General features: G+C 39.6%; 1 protein-coding gene across 2 annotated transcripts in view; it reads left to right on the forward strand.

Moving 5' to 3' along the window:
• Window positions 1–832: 832 nt before the first annotated feature.
• thsd7ba (thrombospondin, type I, domain containing 7Ba) overlaps window positions 833–21,623 on the forward strand; it is an 86,580-nt gene continuing 65,789 nt past the window's right edge. Inside the window, exon 1 of one of the 2 annotated variants that reach the window (XM_037239271.1) lies at window positions 833–1,090. The gene's annotated coding sequence lies outside the window, so the exon portion shown is untranslated. The remainder of the gene's footprint in view (window positions 1,091–21,623) is intronic. The other variant, XM_037239272.1, reaches the window with a different exon arrangement.

Here is a 21,623-nt window from a genome sequence, read left to right on the forward strand (position 1 = left end):
AAGAAGAAGCTTTTCACGGGAGAAATACCCACCCACACACACGTTGCAATACGAGGACATTGCAGTCTAGCAGCAAGCTAGAACAATTTTGTCCGTGGCCTCTGACTGATCAGTAATGTGTTCTGTTGTCGGGTCAACCATTTTGTGGTTACACCAAGGAATAACTGCTGGAGGAATCACAGAAGGGCAGGAAATGAAGTCAAACACAAGGTACAAGGAAAAAGAAAACAAAATTGGATGGTGGACATCCTCTCCATTCCCATGACAATATTTTACATCAATTGGCTTATGTTGCTCTCAATACTTGGAATGAATTTAACAACAGATGAGCTTGTTAGATTCAAATAAGAAGTTAAGTATCTTCACACATTTGGATAACTTGCATAAAAATGAAAAACTCAACTCATCCGTGGGCTTTTCTCATTAGAGTTGCCGATTTATCTTCTCCCAGCTGGCTGGGTGAGGCCAAAAGTATTTATAGCAGTTACAAAATCCTCCCAATTGTCTTCTTTGGTGACAAAACAAGAACATGGATCCTGCAACAATTTCAAGAAATGACTGTGCAATGCACTGGGGACAACTTGAGAGAGCAACCAGATGAAAAAGAATAGCAGTGAGTAGCAAAAGGGGAGGGGCTGCAAAGATCTTTGAAGGCTGCATAAAGACAACTTGCATGTGTTTTTGCATATATACCCCGTTTGCAGGGAGGGGAGGGGGCGGGTGTGTGTCGGGTGTTCACAGCAAGAAATGGCTTATTAGGAAATGATTCCTCTTAGCCAATGGTTTGGAGAGAGACGCAGATGTCATTTGGCCGGGTAGCAGCACCTCCCAGAGCCAGAACATCCTTTTCAGTGTAACGCGGCGCCGTGTGAGAGCATGACTGCTCTCTCCGTTCTCTCTCTCTTTCTGTCTTGTTGCCCACTGCCACTTTCTTTTTTTTTTTTCCATCAGCTCCTCCTGCTCCCACTCCCTCTCCTCACTCGCTCTCCTTGCATCCTCTCCATCCTCCTCTTCTCGGATGCTGTCCCACTTGCAGAGATATGATCAGTTACAAACGGCGGCAGCACAAGCAGCATCACCGAGATCTCAGGTAAGACCTTTTTTTTTTTTTATTTGCTGATTTATTCACTTTGCACTGAGGTGCAGCAACACCGCAAAGCTCATTGCTCACTGGCCGAGTGCACACAGATTGATTTCTTCTGCGCTGTTTTGCCGTGATGAATTAGACGTTAAGCTCGGAGGGACAGCGCGAGGTAAGTTGTTTCATACCTTTAGCCAAGGCGTCCGAGTATGGCTTTATGAAGTGCGGCGATGACAACCGCAGCAATCTTCTTTGAATTGTGTGAGCGGGAGGATGAGAAGTGCTTTCAGATTGTAGAGAGGAAGAAGACTGGGTGATAAATCAGCATCATCAAAGCTGCTGCATGGAAGGGGCTTCTGACTTGAGCTCAGGTCGGATCAGCAGGTGTTGAGTGGACTCTTGCCAACCTAAAGCGGCTCTCAACTGAAGTTGGAAATCAAACCTACTTTGATTCGATGTGACTTCATATTCATATGACTTATGCTGCAAGATTTCATTCTCCTCCGTGCATGTTTGATTGGCTCTGATCTGGATTGTAAATTGCACTAGGAAGACCTGTGAGAAAATAAAGAGGTAAAAAGAAAAGCAGAGAGGAGACACGTGTGTAGTCGAAATGGCAGTGTGTGTAAATCGCTGTGCACGGAACATTAACTCTTCTGCTTTGAGAAACGGGATGAGGAGATGATTAGAAGTCCACGGTTGTGTGACACCGGGGAAAGGTTAGGCCATGACAAAGGTGACATTGCTATTCAGTCATATTTATAGCATTTACCGAAAATGTTTTTTTCAAGCCACGTAAGATTCTGAATTTGCGTTAAATTCATCAAAAATGAAAGTTGAAGAGAAAAAGAAAATCTGGAATCCTTCAAATGCTCTGCCAAACTCCTGGTGTCATTTGAATAATGTGGTGTTGGCGGGCTAGTAATGCCTCCAATTTATCTGGAGAGGGCCTGGAAGATGGTTTTTTTTTTTTTTTTTTTTGCCATAATGGTTCACGTGAACGTTATTGGTTTGATTAAAGGTGGCCTCTGCTGATAACTCCACTCTTCTAATGCTCCACCGGCTGCTGTGGAAAACACACACACTGATGCATGAAAATGAAACCTGAAAATGGCTGAGAGCAAAGTTACATTAAGTCTCATAAGTAATACAGCGCTGTTCTTATATTTCATTCATGACAGAGTCTATTGTGCTCTCTTGAACTGCGGGGCGGGCTAAATGAGAGAAATAGCTTTGTGATGTGAAAAGACATCTGTTGTCGAGGTGAGACGACACACAATGGCATCGTCATCATCAACACGTTTTGTGTTGCAGCTCGGATGATGATCCATCACCCACTAAAGACTTTTTTTAATTCTATTTTTAGTTGTATTGTACCAAGGTACATTGGCGTCTTCCTTGTTAGTCCTCAATGTGGAGGTCTTTTTCGTAGCATCCCCACTCATGCCTTTCTTCAACAGCACTCAGTTTCCTCAGATGAATACGCGACATACTAGAAAGTGTCTCATCGCAATAAATAAAACAATCGTCTCTTTGAGGGGAAAGCAAGCTGTCTCAGCTACTCGCCCCTTTGTCATTAACCGAGCACTCGGCAAGGGACCCAGAAAAATATCAGAGTTTGGCAGAAATTAGAGCCGGAGAGACGGGGAAAGCTGGTGCCTTCTCAGTCCACTGAGGGTTCGCTTCCTGACAGTTCCACTCTGTCTTTTTTTTTTTTTCTCCCCGGCTGCTTGTGAGCTGCCCCAGGTGTGACAGGCAGCCAGGGTAATGGGGGACGTTTGACAGATGCATATTTCCAACCTTGAATGCTTCATATAAAGAAGATCGACGGCATGAATTCAGGCTCAGCGTGGGACAAACTGTTGGGTTGTGAATCACTCGGATGAGTAGCCCGCCTCGATGTTCGATTGAACTGACGTGAATCTCACAAGCCTTCCATGTTACTAATTGCAACCCGGCCTGATTATTGATTGGCATACGGTGACTGCGGTTTGTATCAAACGACCCCAGGCTGTGTTTTTCGCTACTGAAAGACGGGAAAGACTGAGATCTGAGAGTTGAAGCTTTTGGGTATTGTTCGCCTTTTTTCCCCCATTGTCTTTATTCTGACCATGTTTAACAGGTTTTATCATTTTTCTTTCATAAACCTGGGAGGTAAGTGTGGGTTAAGATGTAATGCATTTATAAATGTAGGATAAAATGGAATAGAATGTTAGTTTCAGAGATTGTAACAAGTCTGAGTAATTCCACTTGGAAAGATTGGACTAGAAATAATTTACCGATCGTCAGAATCTGAAAGAAGTTTTACTCTAAATCGGGAGCACGTCAATGTGTTAGCTGAGACCATGCGATATGGTCATTAAAAGTCTTAAAACCGACACAAAGGAACAAAGAAACATTTTTGGAAAGCTTTTTTTTTTTTGGTCAAATGTTGAGGCGGATAACGAGCCTATCCAAAAAATAAAAAGCTGCATGTAAGAGACAAGCTCAGCAGTCCTGCTTAAAATACAGTTTAGGTGATTGTCACACTTTGGGTAAGATATGGCAACAGGCTTTCAAATCAAAACTGGCCCAAAAAAGAAAACACTGACTTGTTTCCATTTCTAACATTCTGTCTTTCAATTTTTATTGTTTCCCATGACCTCATGATTGTGCTCATTAAAGAGAAACAAGCAGGGGTCACCCACTAATTACAATTATGTATATTCAGTGTAATGATGCATTGTAATTTTGACAATTACTTTCCATACTGACCCATCTAAATATCTATATGAAAGTGATTCATGGTGCAAAAGACTCTATAGGCTATATGACAGCAAAAGATAACGAGAGACTTAAATAGATCTAACATTTATTAGTCTGAGCATTTCACACAGGATCCAATTGCAGAGAGGATGAGACAGAATCCGAGTCCAATTGCTTGTAACACCAGAGGGCGGGCAAAGTGTCTTTCACGTAAGCTTCATTAGGCCTCTGATGTTTGCTGATACTACCCAGCAAATTGCCGGGGTGGCGTCATCCCTTCAATTTTGCTTCGAACCTGCTTAGAATTGAAAAATCTGGAACTAAGTCAGCTTTGGTTTGAAACATAGAAGGGACTTTGATCATCATTACTTTTGTTATTCCTTGGCTTCTTTTTGTCTACTATTCAAGTCAATCAAAAAACTCATCGAGCTGAGTTTATTATGCAAATTATTACAGGTGTACCTTGACTTATGAGTGCAGCAACTTTGAAGGTTTTTCCATTACAAGCCTCCTATCAATAACGACAATGGGATGGAAATCAGCTCCCCCTGAAATTAAATGTTTGTCTAGTGTGAGTTAATTCTGCGACATGGAGAATTTGTACTAGTGTGTGAGATTTTATGTGCAAATGAATCTTTTATAAAGCTATCGGGCCACATTAGTGGCAGCCAAGGCAAAGAGATTACATTGCATTCCATATAGTAAAAGCGCACTACGTCTTTGCAAAAACACTGCATATGGCAGCCAATGTGTTCAAAGAACTCCCACTTGCAACAGATGAGTCCATTGCCGGCTCCTATTAGGAAAACCACCGCCCCGTCTCGCTTTGCATTTTGCTCGTAATTTTTTTTTTCCCCTTGTGTGAGATGTCATTAACATTTAATTGCGTATAGTATATACTGTATATCACACAGGGCTCCAGCCTCATGTTTATTTACTTATTTTCACAAGGAGTGCACTTTCCTCTAAGCTAAAATTTAGGGGTGGCCCCTGTTGACTTGCAAAGTAAATATTCTCATTTCCTCTCACTATTATGGATACCGTATTTTCCGCACTATAAGGCGCACCTAAAAACCTCAAATTTTCTCAAAAGCCGACAGTGCGCCTTATAATCCAGTGCGCCTTATATATGGACCAATATGGATTCGTGGATGAGGACTAATTTATTAAAGTAAGCTTTACGTGTTTATTTTGTGTGTTGTGTGATATTAACGTTTGAGTTATTGATATATTATTATTTTCACTATTTCGAGTGTTACTATATTGTGATTGCATTAACGTTTGAGCAACGTTGAGTTATTTATTCTATGCGCCTTATAATCCAGTGCGCCTTATATGTGGACAAAGTTTTAAAATGGGCCATTCATTGAAGGTGCGCCTTATAATCCGGTGCGCCTTATAGTGCGGAAAATACGGTACATTCAAAGTTACCAGTATTATCCGCTAATTAACCAAATATTCCACTCCATAAAATATATATATGTACATATATGATGGAAAGGCAGTCGACGCCTGTCGAGGTATGGAAGCAAAGAGATGTGGTTGCCGGGGGTTTTGACCAGGTTATTTAATAGAAGCCAAGAGGGTGATAATATTCCTGAGGAATGGAGGGAAAGTGAGCTGGTGGCCATTTTTTTTTGTGTGGATGTACAGTCGTGAAAGCTGATGACAGGGTATCTAGACAGGAACTGTGATACTGCATGAGGAAGTCTTGGAGTTGCAGAGAAGTATGTTAGATTAGTACAGGATATGTATCAGGCTAGCAGAATAGTGATGAGATGTGTGACAGGGGGAGTTTAAGGTGGAGGTTGGACTGCATCGGGAATCAGTGCTAAGCCTCTTCTTCTTTACAATAGTGATGGATAGGCTGACAGATGAGGTTAGACTGAAATCCCTACGGACCATCGTGTTTGCAGATGACACATTTGGAAAGGTGAAGGCATTTGCTGGAGAGGAGAGGAATGATTAAAACGGAATATGTGTGAATTAGCAAGGCTGAGAAGTGGGAGGAATTGAGGTGTGGAGCGTCAGCGAAACGGTGGAAGTGAAGAAACGCTGGCAACAGATGGGGGAAAATGTGAGAGGTTCTTTGATTGAAGTGTGTCTTTGAGAACGAAGGGGAAGGTTTGAGAGACAATGGATAGGGTGGCCATGATGTACAGATTGTAGACAGTGGTGCAGAAGAAACGATTGAAAGCAGAGCTGGCGGAAATGAAAATGTCGCTTTTCTTTAGGAGTCACTGGGATGGATAGGATTAGGAATGAGCTCAAGCCAAGGTTAGATTTTTTTTTTGGGAGGAAAAAAAAAGTTAGAGACGACTTAGATGGCTCGGACAAGGCTATCGGGAGAATGCTGAGGCTAAGAGAAGGCTGATTGATGAAGCGAGAGAAGACATGAGGACAATTGGTGTTGGAGAAGCTAATCCAGACGATCGAATGCAAGATAGAAGAGGAAGACTTAAATGAAAAAGGATGACCGACTAAAGTTACTCACCTGTGCTGCATTCCAAAACAAGCAGCAAACTTTTGAAAAATTCCAAATCACAATTTCCATCATTTGTGTCAGCAGTAGGCCTACATGAGCAAATAGCATCTTACAAAAGGCCATTATACCCTTGAATAGTTTCATATCAGCCATGCAGTCATTAAAGACAGAGAATTATGATAATCACTTTCACTCAATTTAACTTTAATAATGTTCCATAATAGCGTAAACATTCCTTGAAAACTTCTATTAATCAAATTACATATGCATATTCTTGTTGACTGCTGCTGGATGACCTTGTTTATTAGCTGCAGCGATATTGCAAGGATTTGCAACGTGCACGTAAATTATGACAAGTTTATATACTACAAACAACCCCTTAAAAGTAAACTGAAAAAAAGATTACCTTGGGGCTAAAAAAATAAATCATCTTTTCGGCAAAAAAAAAGGTATTTAATATTGTATTCCCCTCTGGGCTCTCTGCTGATATCAACTTGCTTGCAGAGTGTGTGTCGTGCAAGTTACTTTTCCCTCATAAGTTGCTGCTTATATGAGCTTTTAATTCATATTCATATTTGGGAGACCCAGCCCGGTAAAAGCAAAGAGCTGCACTGAAGCGTGGCATGACTTCACCTGGGATAACTTTAACAGTTATTCCAATAAAAATCTTTATGATGTTTTAACTGGGGGTTTTAAATGCATATGATCTTAATATTCAATGGGGCATATCCCTTGGATTGCTTCCCAATTTAAATCCCACTGTTCTTAGGTATCCTGTGGGTGGGAAAATAAGGGATAGGGTGCATGTTTTTGTGCATTTGCATCAAAAAAAAAAAAAAAGAGTACAATTTTAATGTGTTTGTTGAAGGATGGAATTACCTGGATAAAGGAAAATGCCGCTTTTCTGTGATGGCTTCATATAATGCTTTTTTTTTAGAGGGGGGGGGGGGGGTCTCAGAATGGAATTGTTGTGACATCCACTTCATGGCTTGCGTGACCAGAATAATGAAACCCCAATGTGGTTTAAAAGTAACATTTTGGGAGTTGGATTCACTTGGAACGTAAAGTAAGTGTAAATAAGCTGATGTGAGCCATGGCCACCGTGATTCATTTGCCATAGATATATAACACAACATTTTATTTTGGGGAAATTTAAAATCAATTAAAAAAATCCCTTCCAAGTCATTTCTGATTCTCTTAGATGCCTGTTGTGTGCGATATGCTTGAGAACTCATCAGTCAAGCCTTCTGACTCTGGTTGTTTTTCCTCAGCCACAGTGGTTTCTCGAAAATCTGATTTAAGGAGCAAGATGAGACCAGAAAGGGCTTTTTTTCTTTTTCCACAGATCATCACTCTGACAGCTTTAACAAAAACTATTTTTTGGGGGGGCGTTGCCAATTTCCCCTCAAGGCCCCAGTTCTAGCTGAAAAATAAATCCATAAATAAATAAGTCCGGCCTTAAGCATAATGCTGCCACAATTCTGCTTCACTGTAGGTATAGTAGTGTTCATTTTGGCTGGATGCTCTGATGAAACAAACCATTTTGTTTTTTTATATAGCCACAGTATTCGACTTTCATTTGTTGTTCCATTGCACGTTGCAATATTTGATACACCTCTTGTGCCTGACAAATAAGTGTAGATTGCGATTGCCAATTCACATACAGTATGTTGCTGATGGAAAGTTATTCTACATTTAGAAAAAAAAAAAAAAGGCAGTCATACTGATGTATTTTTTTGGGGACAACAAAAAAATATCAATGCCTGGCTTTTGGAACACAAGCACGTTGCTCAGGCTGTTGAATTTGCTGACCTCCCGTACCCGAGCCGTTTTCAATTACAATCACCGCCCTGCCCCTCTCGGAATACAAAAGTATGGCTTCGGCGTGCCTTATCTCGGGGGTCCTTGTCAAGTAGCCGCCTTATTTGTCTGTCACTTCTTCCAGCCGGCCACATGGGTTATTCTTTGGGTGTTAGTCAGATGCAAGGCACTTGAAGAGGCTGTCGCAAATCCCAAGCACAGGACTGTCAGCCCGCTGGTCTTTTCCTTAGATCTCCTTCTTCCATCACCCCTATTAACTCTGGATCACTGGCTGTATTCACTAAATCTTCCCGCCAGTAATAGAATTAGTGTTACGCTTTTCCCCCTGATGGTCTCTTTTTCTCCCCCTCAGTTTCCCATCTAGATCTCCTTTTTTTCCGTTGACATTTTCCTTTTTGTTATTCTGCTGTCTTTTAGACGTCACCGACAATTAGATTTAATAAGAAGAAAAGAGAACACCTGGAGTGAAAATATGCTTTAATATCCAGCGACGGCCTTTTTGCCTCATATAGATTTCGAAACTCTAAAATATTTAATATTCCGTAAATAACAACGGCAAAGTATTATTCAAAAGTGCCGTCTGAGAGCGTGTCATCCCGGCGGAGTCGCTTTTCAAAGAAAAGTTATTTTAAATGATTCACTTTTCAATGCCATTCTTGCTCCTTGTCAGACTCCCTGCGATAAGACGCCGCAAATGGGATTTTACATTTTAAAGCTCTTTTTTTGAATACTGTCCACTTGGCGCTACTATCTTGCTTCTGAGAATTCTTGTAGGTATTTTAATGAATATTTAAAGCTCATGAATTAATGCAGCGTTCATAAATGGATCAAGGCTGTTAAATAAGAAAAATATAAAATTCTCACTCTGATCCTTTATCTCAGTTTACATGCCGGATAACGTAAAAAAAAAAAGTGTTCCCAAGTTGGTGATTAGATGCGCAAAGTAACATAATGTTCTCTTTTTAATTTATTGTTCATCTTCTGACACATTCACAAATTAGAACACAACAAATGTCAAAATATTGCAACATTTTTTCCCCTCCAATTACAGTGCTCAACATTAATGGGTACAACAAATGAATTTCGTGGTAGAATTAATTTTTGTTATGGAACACACTGTAGCCGTTCTCCTGATTGTGCGTGGCACTAATAAGAATTTCCAGGAAAAAAAATAGCAGGACAAAAATGTATCTTTAACCGTGAAGTGGAATATTTTGACACTGAAAGCCGCTAAGTTGCCGGCAAGCTGCGGTTATTATATCACAAGCTCTCTTTACGTCTTTATAGTAAAAATGGTGTTTAAATTTAACGAGATAAACACATTCCTGGCCTTGCGCTGTAACTTCTCTATTTTGGAATGAGTGAGTGTAGCATCATGCAGAATGATTTGTTGTTGTACTTAAGCCAAATGGTCGCCGGAGTGTGTGTTACAGTCGACTTCGACGTCGCATCAATTTTGAAAATGTTTAGAGTGAAAATTTGGCATAGTGGAAGATTCTGCTTTTGAGAAAGAACAGACTATTTCAACCAAGTCTTGGCAACCTGCCTCCTCGGAAAGCAGAACTGACGGACTTTGAATTTTCAAACCGAGGATATTTGGATGTTTTATGTGCAATGAAACCTTCCGCCGCTTTTGGATACGGATGTCAGATCAACCATCGTCTCTCGTGAAGGGTGGAAGGCTCCTGACATTTCAATAAAGACACTTTTCCCCCCCGTATGTCCTAACGGCAGGAATCAATCAGTATGCCAGGTCTTCTTTACGTTTATTCCTCACTCCTTGACAAATGTTCGCAATTTGAAAACACTTGCAACTTCTTTGCCTTGTGCACCACAGGAGAAGATCCCATAGCGGTTAATTATTTCATTACGCTCCAACCTGGAGCCGTAGGTGACTCCTTTCTCTGTCCTCATTTCCCGGGCTATTATATAGAGTTTCTCAGCTTGTTTCCATCCAATTAGGACAGACTGTGTGCTTTCAAACAATTGGATAATGGCTGGAACTGGCTGGTTGCTCATGTTGTCACTGAATATGTCCTGGCTCGAAGCCAGGACCGAGTAACACATTGCCAAGTGCCAGGTCATAGTGTTTGTTGGCTTGGTATGTTACAGACTGGCAAAATACTCTAGCTTGGTGAATCTTTGAAAAGCAATGCATAATAGAAAGACAATTTACAGCACGTAGCTCTTTGAACATAATGTCCTGCTTTGTCCAGATACATCTTAGCAATTTTTTTTTGGACATCTGTTTGTCTGATGCATGTTGCATTAATGTGTTATCACAAAATAATTTTCTTTTTTTCCTCCCATCACTCATATGTATGTCTACTGTACAATACTGTATCTGTATTCGTTCAGAGCACATGACAAAGTTTGTTTTAAAGCATTCATCCTTTTTGGCCTGGTTTGAACAAGTTTATTTTTCCAGCTCTCATGCAACATATTTTGACCACACTTCCAGAGAACTCCCCACTACTCTGGTGCATTGTAAAAAATGTGTAGTTCTGCTTCTATGGCTATACGGTAACATCATTTGGGCTGTTTTACACTAAGTCACTGTCAAATTTCCCTGACACTCAACAAGATTGTGACCAAATCAGATTATTTTGCACATGCTATTACCACCTAATGGAATCCATTTGCACAGTGATCATATTACAACCAGTTTTACAAGCACCTGGTTTTAGCAAATGGCTTTCTGGCCACTGTGGTATTAAATTGGAAAAAACAATTCGCAGTGGGGCTAGTTAGTCATGAGATCTGATGTTCAATCTCACTTCTGAGTAGCCCAGTTCCCCTCCTTATCCACAGAACATGCTTTTTTTTTGTTAATTGAATACTCCAAGTTTCCCATAGGTGTGAATGTGTGTGTGAATAATTGCCTGTCTCGATATGTGAACTGTGATTGACTGGCCACCTGGCCAGGGTGTAGCCAGCCTCGTGTTCGGTCAGCTGGGATTGGCTCCATTTCACCCTCGACCCTAATGAGGACAAGTGCTTCAGAAAATGGATTGATGGGATTTCCCTGTAGCTTTCCTCAGGGAATATACCAATTGTATCGCTGGGCAAATGTTTGTCCTTCCGCAACACCACATGCATTGCTCCAGATTGCGTTTTTATCAACCTGCATTGAATTCCACTACTTTTGATTTATATGGAATTGTCAGATGTAAAATGTTCAAATAATAATGTTCATTGCATTTTCAGAAAGCAATATAACATCCAGGTATTAGTATTCCCTCTAGGCTGTACATTTATTAAAAATCAACCGTGCACATGTTCAATTTTTCTGTTTTAAAATATTTTTTTAATCAAGAAAAGTGCGTTATGGCTCTTTCTAGAGCTTATCTTTGAATTGCGGTGAGAGGTGGACAAAGTGGAGCAGGAAATCATTATTTTTTTGTGATGCTGTCTTTGAGTATTGGCTGATTTTAATCACTGTCTTACCAAGCCAGGGAACATTCAGACAGGCGTGTAGAAGCTACAGATGGTGTGTGAATTTAGATTAGCGAGTCCATCGATTGTAGTTCAGGTTCACTATAATTGGCAAGAAAGACCACTGGCATTTAATGTGATGAACAAGCTATATACTTGAATCATTTATTATTTGGTTCTAATTTATAGGAGCATATTTACTGAATGTATTGAACTGAGTTATAAATCTTCCTAATAACTGAAATGAATATCAATTGCGATCCACATGCTGACAGATAGACAATATTGGCTCATTAGTCAGTCTGCTGAATGGACATCATCACTTTTTCTAAACTCATGTTAACAACATGTTACAGGGTTACCTTGGTATTGATTACAATGAACAACACGTTGTTAGAAAACTGTAGTGTTTTTATCAATGAAGCAGCATGTACACAGAAAGTAAAAGAGAGAATACTATCTGGCATATATTCTTTATCATCTGGGAAAAACTATTTATTTCAACTTACTGAGCCATTTATAATTGTTGTGAAACTCTTAGTTTGTATGACTGTATTATACTACTTTGCAATAGCAATGTCGCAACTGTTTATTTTTTTAAATTCAATTTAATTCTAATATTATATTGTCTTAATAAAAAACAATTTGTCCTCATTGAAAACATTGTACAAATTTCTGTGGGTGTTTTGCGAAGCCTGAGATGGCTTAGTGGCATCTCTATAAATCTCAGTAGGGACAGGAAATTCTTTATACACAATTTCTGAGTTAATAGCGTGTTGACAGAATAAATAAGTGGTTCAAGTGGCGGGTTGTGAATTTTACTCCTATGCCTTAGTGGTGACCTCCTTGATTGACACTTTTTAATAGCATCAGCTTAGTGCAGAATGAGGCCCAGGTTGATCTTGACACAGCTTCATCTAAATGTGCACGAGGTGTTAATTTCCTTGGCAAATGCTCCATGGCAACAGCACAGTGAATGGCTGAATGAGATGACATTATAAAAGGCTGCATAAAACAGGTTCGAAGGCTCGAACGATGAAGTACATCTTACAAATTACATCGAACCATTAAACTTTGTATAGGAAGGTAGATTTGACAAACTTCTTTTCAAAGACAAGCATATTATGTAGCTATAATGAAGTACAGCCTTAAAAATAATTAAAACACTTGAGCAAGTAACTTAGCCAGAATGTTATTTTTTTCCTCATGAGACTTTGACTCACAGATATAATCACACTGAAATTTTCTAAGTGTCAGAATTAACACTTGGAAGACGTTTGTCATTTATACATAGAGAAAAGTTTGAGAACCGCATGCTAAAGTTGTCTAAGTAACTTGACTAAGGCCGTCAGGGTGCTGATGTCAAGAGTAACCCACCCAGTGCTCCAGGTGGTGAGTAACACTGGGGCCAAACAAAGCTCATGGGGATTCAATAATTGGTTCCTTGAATTACAACCTCGGGGCACAAAACGGATAAAGATTCGCCATACCGTGTCAGTACGAAGGATTTCGAGGCAAAAAAAGAAAGCCCATCAATGATTGGTTTTACACAGACGTGACACACAACTCGAAGCCTCATTCAAACGTGCCTTTTTTAAAATGCTACAAAAGAGAACGTGATGCATAAATACTCAATATGCAGCTATTTTGATTGTTGACATTTAGATGAGTCAGATGCTACAAAATCCTCTGGAGCTGAGTCAAATATGTGTTTTCAAGTCAATTCTACAAACAACCACACGCTCATGCTGTTTTGTTTTTTCAGAATGCAGGCTTAAATGATTCACTGACACAATTTGCATTTCTTTATTTACTAATCAGATCCATTATAATGTGAGTTACACAGAAAGTGTACTCAGTCTGAACAAGTTCCGGAAAGTTTTTAAGAAGAATTTGCAACATAAAAAATGATCACCATGTCCTACAAGAAGCTGCATCCTTTGCAGCAGGGAACAATAAAAAGGAGTTATTTTGAAGTGTAATTGGATCGAGACATTTTTATCTCAAGTCTTTATCAGCTGATTAGCTAATTTTTTTTTCTTGTCTTGATGTACGGAGTTGTTTCAGTCGCCTGGGGTCAAGTAGGTCAAGTCAAGGTGAGATCCAATCAGACCAACGGTGTTGTTGAAGGCTGGCTGGTGCCCACGTAATTACACTGCTGGTAAAGTTTTCCGATAAGGTCTGGGCATTGTTGGGGGGCTTTAATCTTGTCGGCACAAATGTATCGTTGCACATTTTTCATGTTAATGATGTTGTCAGGATTGGGTTTCGCGTCACACGCCCAAAGTTTCAAGGTGACATTTTCTTACAACATGGATAGTGTAGAAAAACATTCTGACAGATGGTTGTCCATTGTGTGGGCGAAAAACAACCTTGCTTTTAATTATCAGCTTTCGGCTTGCATTTTTCACATGACTTAACATTGTACACATATTGCATAGCTCGTAATAGAGACTTAATTAGAATTATTTTCTATACTTGCGACAGTCAGTTTTGCACTGCTAAGCGTCTGACTATTTATTTATTTTTAAATTTTATTTATTTTAAATACACAGCATTTTCTATTCCCTCTTTAGTGCGTCACACTAAAATAACCAAAATCAGTTCCATTCAACCACAAATTGATATGATTAAAAATTGAGCTTGGGTCAACTTATTTTGTGTTGGCACTCACATTCACACCAGCACTGAGAGGAAAGTAAACTCGTGCTGCCTACAGGGAAGTCAGGCGAATAAACCGCAATAACATCAGGGATTCAAGAGGCATTAATTGAATATGTTAATTTAATCATTTTTGTGGGTGAACACTTGGTCACCCTCAGATGTGGTCTTACTATTTTGTCCCTCTCATGAAACTTTATCACGTAACCTAAATCTGTAAAATGTTTAGATGGCACATTCGCAAAATTTTAAAAGGGTCAAATAAAACGGAAATGAGTCTCTATAATAATTGATCAAAAAAGCATCAATGAAGTGAGGGAAAAGAACCCCCAATTAGATTTTGTTGCACATGAAATGGAATTACCCATTTGGCGAAATCGGGCATATTTGTAACTAGCTCTTGCGTGCTGTGAAAGCTTCATGCTGTTCGGGTCAGGACTCACTGCTTGGTCTATAGATGTGCAATGTTGTCTCCTTGGTGTGTTTGATTGCGACTCAAGTTTTTCCTCACTTTCCCCCCCCCCCCCTCCTGTCTGAGACTTTCATTGGATTACCACCATGTGTACCCAGCAGCTGCTCCTTCTGCTCTCAGCAGGCCGTTGTCGTTAATTGAAGTGTAATGCGCTCAACAGCAGGGAAGGTCAGGCGTAGCTCTCTGCTGATGCACCGCTCCTGTCACCATCTAAATACAACCCACCTAGAAGTAATAATTGCAGCAGAGGATTTTTACATTTTACCCAATCATATATTTCCCTCAAATGGTACTTCTTCAGCAAACATGCCACTTCTTCAAATCCAATTACCTGAACCCATTAAGCATTTATGACTTTAAACATGCTTGGCTTTTCTTCCAATCGTAATTGCCCTGGCGCAGCGCACACGTTTGAGAAGGTGATGCACGGTGAAAATTGTCTGTTTAATTAGCCAAAATATCAACGTCATTGGTGTAAGTGTGCAAAATAATGAGACGTTTTATTGTGTTAATGGTGATCATGGGCGGTGGGTGTCGCGACATCAAGGTTGTCTAGTCTTTTGTCAGGGCCACGTTTCCGTGTTAATGAGAAAAATATATAAAAATATAAACCACAGTCGTGATGGGTTTCAGGACTTCCAATGACACGATTCAAGTTGATGGGAAATTATTTTTTTGAAAGGAAACAGAAGAAACTGTCTCTTTGAAAGTTGTGCAAAATAGATGAGTCTTGAAGAGTTTGGGTGGGAGTTCCAAAAAGCAATGGAGAAGGCCTCTGAGTGATTTGTGCTTGGCTCTGATTGGAGGAGACGGGAATGGGACTGTGTTGATGGAGATACTCAGTCAGCTACTTTATGAAAAGGGCATTTTGGGTCAGGAGGAGGATTTTGAAATTGGTTCTTTCAGGGTATGAGGAGCCATGGATATGTATGCGGGTAAGTGTGGTCAGAGGAGGAGGGAGATAGGTGAAGGTAGGTAATGATTTTGAGAAAAAATAAAAAGCTGCCTTTGAGAGGTGTTTAACATGCTGGTCGAAAGAGAGGAAATTAGACTTGGATTTGTGAGGGGAAGGGAGGTGGGTCCAGCGTCCAGGGCCAAGCCGTGGTTGCTTTTGGTCCAATGAGGATGATTGCTGATTCGTCCCAATTGAGTTTGAGGAAATTGGTTTGAAGCCAGGATTTTCTTCCCAAGATGAAGTTTGACGGGGTTGAATGAGCAGCAGTGGCGACGGCTACGGTGGAGGATATTGCTGGTGGCGCAAAGGAAGTCGAGTCCATGACTGCTGGATGAAGATGAGGTTGACTTGAACGTAGACTCTGCCAGTGATTTTACGGAGCTGGCAGTTCTGGTGTGGGTTTGTGATTTTTTTAAAAGTGGCAAGGGAAACACAACAAGTGTCGAAAGTAATTCAAAATAAGCAGATCAATTAAGTTAGAAAGGAGCCACAAATTAGATTTTGTTGAAATATGGAATTGAATTACCCATTAGGCGAAGATCAATGATATTTACAAAAAGCCCCATGGTGTCGCGGTCACGGCGCTCACACAGAGTCAATATGTTGTGTGCATAGATGAGTTTGATTTTGGATCCAGTTTTTCTTCCCGTTTCCTCCTGTCTGAGAGTTTCATTGAATTACCACCATGTGGACCCAGCAGATGTTAATCCGACTCTCAATCACCAGATATTGCAGAAAAATAGTTTAGCTAGTCATATATTTACTGCAATGATTTTTTTTAGCGTGCCTTCTGGTTTAATTTTATTCTGTGAATCCAAATAGACTGTATTAAAATCATCCATAACTCCAGCTTGGATTTTCTTTAAGACTTAACTCATTCACTGCCAATGACGTATATTAGCGTCTTTTGGTTGCTATTCAACTGAGGGGTGGAGAAATTATGATTGTTGGCTAATGTAGCAAAATGCATGATTAGATCAGTTTGTCAGGGTTTGTTCAAAGTCAGAAATGTTCGCGAAATGTTGGTTCAACAGGGATTTTTTTTCTTAATGGAAAGAAATGTTGAAAATGTCCAAAATTCCATCGCGACAAAAATCGACAAAATTGTAACTTAGACGATGCATTAGCAATATTGGAAAGTTCTAGTAAATGATTAGTGCTCACACAATACAAATTCACTGACTTGACTCCTTATCCAAGTTCGGGTCAGTGCTGTCAATTTTTGGAGTTGAAGAATCATCAACATTCATGTCGCTCCCTTTTTTGCAGCTGTTATTTCGCGAGCGAATTCATTTTGTCTCTTTGCCAAAGCAAACCACGAGGACTTGCTCTCGTGAAATGTAGCTGGGGCTGCACTGTAAAACACATCTTGTGAAATATTTATGTTGTGCCGGCTGCACTGGTTGAAGTTAAATGAGATTGTGTAGATGGAGATGGTGAATGTATGTGTTTTATTTTCCAGACTTGACTTATGTCGTTCCGTTGAATCTCCAGCCTGTTGAATGATGGAACATTTAGTGACATGCTCAATAAACACATCTAGTTGCCTTATTTTTTCATTTATTTTTATTTTTTCCACACTGACCTTTAACTCTCAACAAACACAATCAACCTTGATGACCGCATTTGCTTCAGAAAACAATATCGTCTGATTTAATTTCTTTGTTGTCGCTAGTCTTTGAGGTAGACCTTCAGCTAGAGTCTAGCTGCTAGACCAACAGTGATTAAATAACATTTCCCAATTCAAAATTGAAAAAGTAATTTCTTAACTACAGAAACCTCAATCATTTTAGTGTGTCTTTTTATGTTTTAAGGCAAACGCAGTATCTTGAATATTGGGTATAAATAGATAAGACATGATACATTTCAATTTAATCATCTGTCTGAAATGTCTATTTTGTTTGTCCTTGGGATAAAAAGACAGTATTCTTGTCTGGTGCAGACTGATGGCAGAAAGCTCATACAAATGAGGTACAAATCCTCTTGCCTGCTCATGTGGGTGAGGGTGGGGGGGATTGCAATGAGATTGTACAGAGAAAATGTTTCTTTTGTAGAAGACGCAGTTGAAAGTTATGTAAAAATGAATAAATCTCCTCGAAATATTATCTGGCTTAGTTATGTTGAATGACTGTTGAAATTTAAATCGACCAGTTTTTGATCTGTGTTGGATCAAATAATTCTACTGCACTATGGATTTGTTTCCCCCTTTTTATTTTTTGCTGTCAGAGTTGTTAATTTGTTTTCAAGACACAATTGCAGATACAAATTGTTAGATGTAAAAATGACAGAAATGATCAAAATCTACATTAATCCTATTTGTAGCAGTTTTAAATCCATCAGGGCGGTATCAATCAATATTGAATAAAGTCAACATTGGCTTTTTCCAATTCAAATAAATGCCTGTATCGAGTCTACCAAATGCAAACACCCGTTTCAAAATAGTCATTTGTGTCAGATTTCTCCAATTAATATATGTGCAGAATTAATTATAACTTGACAACACCATCCCTCGGCGGTTAGCACTTCTTCCAAAACTTCTCTGTGAAGTTTGCATGCTCTTTATATGCTTGCGTGTGTTTTACTTCAGGTACTTTGGCTTTCTCCCACATTTCAAAAATATGCATGCCGTGTTAATTGAAGGGTTTAAATTTGTCATTGGTGTGAACGTGTAGTTTGTAGATGCGCACTGGCTGGTGAGCAATCCAAAGTTGGCTAACTCCAGCTGAACCTCGACCCAAATGAGAACAAACGCTGTAGAAAGTGCATGACTTCATAGTTTATAAGTAATTTATGTAACCACCATTATTAAAGTAATCTTATTTATGTCAACAGTGTGCCCTCAAATCAGTATTAACACAAAGAGGACCATTGAATAGTGATTCGTCAGCAGGCTGGAGTGTTCTACTCCTTATCAGTTTCGTTCTTAGAATTGAACCGCTTTTAATGACTTTAGAATGAACTTCATCCTTTTAATTTCTTCTTAAATCGAGGCTTTAGACGAAAGGAGAAAAAGATTGTTGTGTGCACTGAAGGGTAACCAGCTGAAATGAACCGGTGCTGAGGAACTTTTTAATAAAGCGCTTACACACCCAAAAGTAGAATAAGTCACTTTGAAATTACAAAATATGATTCTACTGCAATCAACTTTGCAGGAGAAAAAAAACGAGAGCAATACCATATTGAAGAAGCTTTAAACCCCATCGGGTAACTACAGTAATATTTATTACATGAGGTTTACTCGTGTATCATCCACTCACCTATACTAAGGCTGCCCTGAAATAAATTGGACGGTCTGTCATTTCTTGAGTAAGGAGGTCAGAACCATATAATAACAATCATTGAGAGTCGGTCAGGTGGTGAGCACAAACCCACCCGTTCAGTCTATCATCTGTCATATGGAAGCATGAAGACGAAAGAGCAGCGACTCTTGCTGCGCTCATTAAAGGGTCATTGAGTTTCAGGAAATTGGTTCGAAGCCAGGATTTTCTTCGTGAGATTTTTTTTTTGTAGAGACAAAGTCGAATCTTTTCGATTGAAGAATCCCCTTCAGTGAAACATGCTGGACTCAATTTTGCTTTTGATGGCAGAAGGGTATGCAAGGTCGATAGGAATGGAAAATGACGGGGACAAGAAAAATAAACTTGGATTCAATTTTGGAAGGAATTGTAGCATTTGGAATGAAAATGGAAAATATAATTGAGAAAAAATGTCCTCTTATTGCATCCATACAGTTCAGTGGTAGTCGTTCCAGTTTATATTCTGACAAAGCATGTCTTGACCGAGAACTCTTTCAAATTGACTTTTTGAGATATAGGGTAAAACTATTTTTCACCATTTCAGTAGTCGCGTTTTTTTGGGGATGGGGTTAGAAAAGAAAAGCCAAAGTAGATACTTGGGCTTTCCTCAACACTTTATTTACATTGTGTAAGCCCTGAGCAAAATTTTCCATCCGTGACTATGTGGTAACTTAGTACATTTTGTGCAGAAAGTTAGCCTACAACTAAGAAAAGGCATCATCCCTGGGCCAAAGAGCTTTGTGAATTGAAATTACCAAGAGTTCTGTCTTTTGTGTAAAATGAGAAACAGGGGTCATTTTACACACACACACAGTGATGACCCTGAGAATGTTGTTGAAGTTAAATAAATAAGTGATGGATGTAAATATAATTTTTGACACTGCCTCAACGTGCCATCATCATCGTCCCAAATAATCCGCACTTTTATTCTTTTAAAGCTTGCAATTAGTGGCGACACTTCTCATCAAACTTTGACATTATGCACAAGGCCCTGAATTGTAGCTCCCAAAATAGTGTCTTCATAACAAGCTGAAGCAGGCACTTTGTTTCTGTGCGTGTCTGTCTTGCAGCACTTGAGATAAAACATCTCAGAGTGAGTGACGAAATGCATTCAATCATCTTCTTTTCGAGCTAATCAGCATCCACCATTGTGTGTCAGTTATCTGACTGTTGCGCTGCTTTGTTTGCAAAACACCTCACTGCCTCTCAGGTGCATGTCAGACATTATTTGTAAATACCACAAATTGACATCACCAATTAATTTGCCTTGATGGATTAAATTTAGACAGGGTTTGCTTCCAATTAATTCATGCATACAAAGTGAAGCAAGTATAAAGTAAAATATTAGGACCAAGACGGCACTATTCCTTTCCCATCCTTGCAAACCGAACTGGATCAATATAAGGTAAGGGTTTAATCCCTAGAACACCCTTTAATCAATAAACTAAGTCACCCGTTAAAGTGGCTTTTCTCAAAATGGAAGCATCATTTCCAGTAACAAATGCTGAACAAGCCTCCTCTTGTCGTCCCGCCTCTGCTTTCCATTCACTCCGATAATCCAAGTGTCCACAAATCGAGCATTACGCCCTGTCTGGCTGCTTCTCACAATTGTACTCGGCCCTTAAATCAGCCTAAATGCGCAGGTTTGATTGCACCTTTAAAAATATGAAGAGTGAGACATCCGGGTCTGACTGCGTGTGCTAGTCGATTCTTTAGCACTCTGCAATAATGGTCCAACCTTGAGGTCAATCAATTGGCAATTGTGGCTTTCGGAAACAACAGGAATGCCTCGCTGCAATCAACAGGTGGCGGTTTTATCTGCAGCCCCTCAAGAGTGTGAAAATATTTTAAATGAGGCCAGTAGCATGGTGGCAAAATATTCCACTCCATCCTAGAATACAGCAAAAGCACAAGTGTTATGCACGCCCATCTGAACTAGCAGCCGCTAACGCTAGCTGGTGATAGCCCTGAGAGCGAACTATACTATCTATGACACACACCCTCTGCTCTCTCACCTCATCCAATCACCATTTCCTAGACTGATAATGTCACAAACACATATTTTAGCACGCAAATAAGCACAACCATGTATTGTAACTGTCTCATTGTTTGGAGCCTGAAGATAGCACAGCTTGAGATAGAAATTATTAGCGCTGTTGGCAGTGTTGATGGTTTGGGAAAGGTCAATGAACAGCGAACAGAATGTTCTGACATTTGAAACTGAGAGAATGGCAAAGATAATAATTAGGTTTTGTGATTAATGTAAATTCTAGAATCATGACTTGATGGAAAACAAATGACCAAACTTGGGTATTTACTCTTTCATGTTTTCCAATATACCATACAGTATATTCAATACAGTCTGATGCCATTTCAAAATTGAATTACCACCCAATTGTGGTCAGATCTTGATTCAAAATAAATTGTATTGAAAAAAGATATTACTACTTTGGTGCGCTTGTGGCCTTTCCAAAAATTGTCTATCCCTATCTGTCCAGTTTAAATAGTATTTATGCTTCTTACGTCACAGGTAAGCAAGAGCCTTCATACTATTCTTTTTGTTGAAGTTTTTGGTTTATATTTTTGGGGAAGTTTCATATTTTGACAACCATGTTGACGCAAACCTGAAAAACACTGTAATTTCTACCACAAGCATCTGCTAGATTCACTCC

Source organism: Syngnathus acus, chromosome 21, assembly GCF_901709675.1.
Source record: "Syngnathus acus chromosome 21, fSynAcu1.2, whole genome shotgun sequence".
Taxonomy (NCBI): Eukaryota; Metazoa; Chordata; class Actinopteri; order Syngnathiformes; family Syngnathidae; genus Syngnathus; species Syngnathus acus.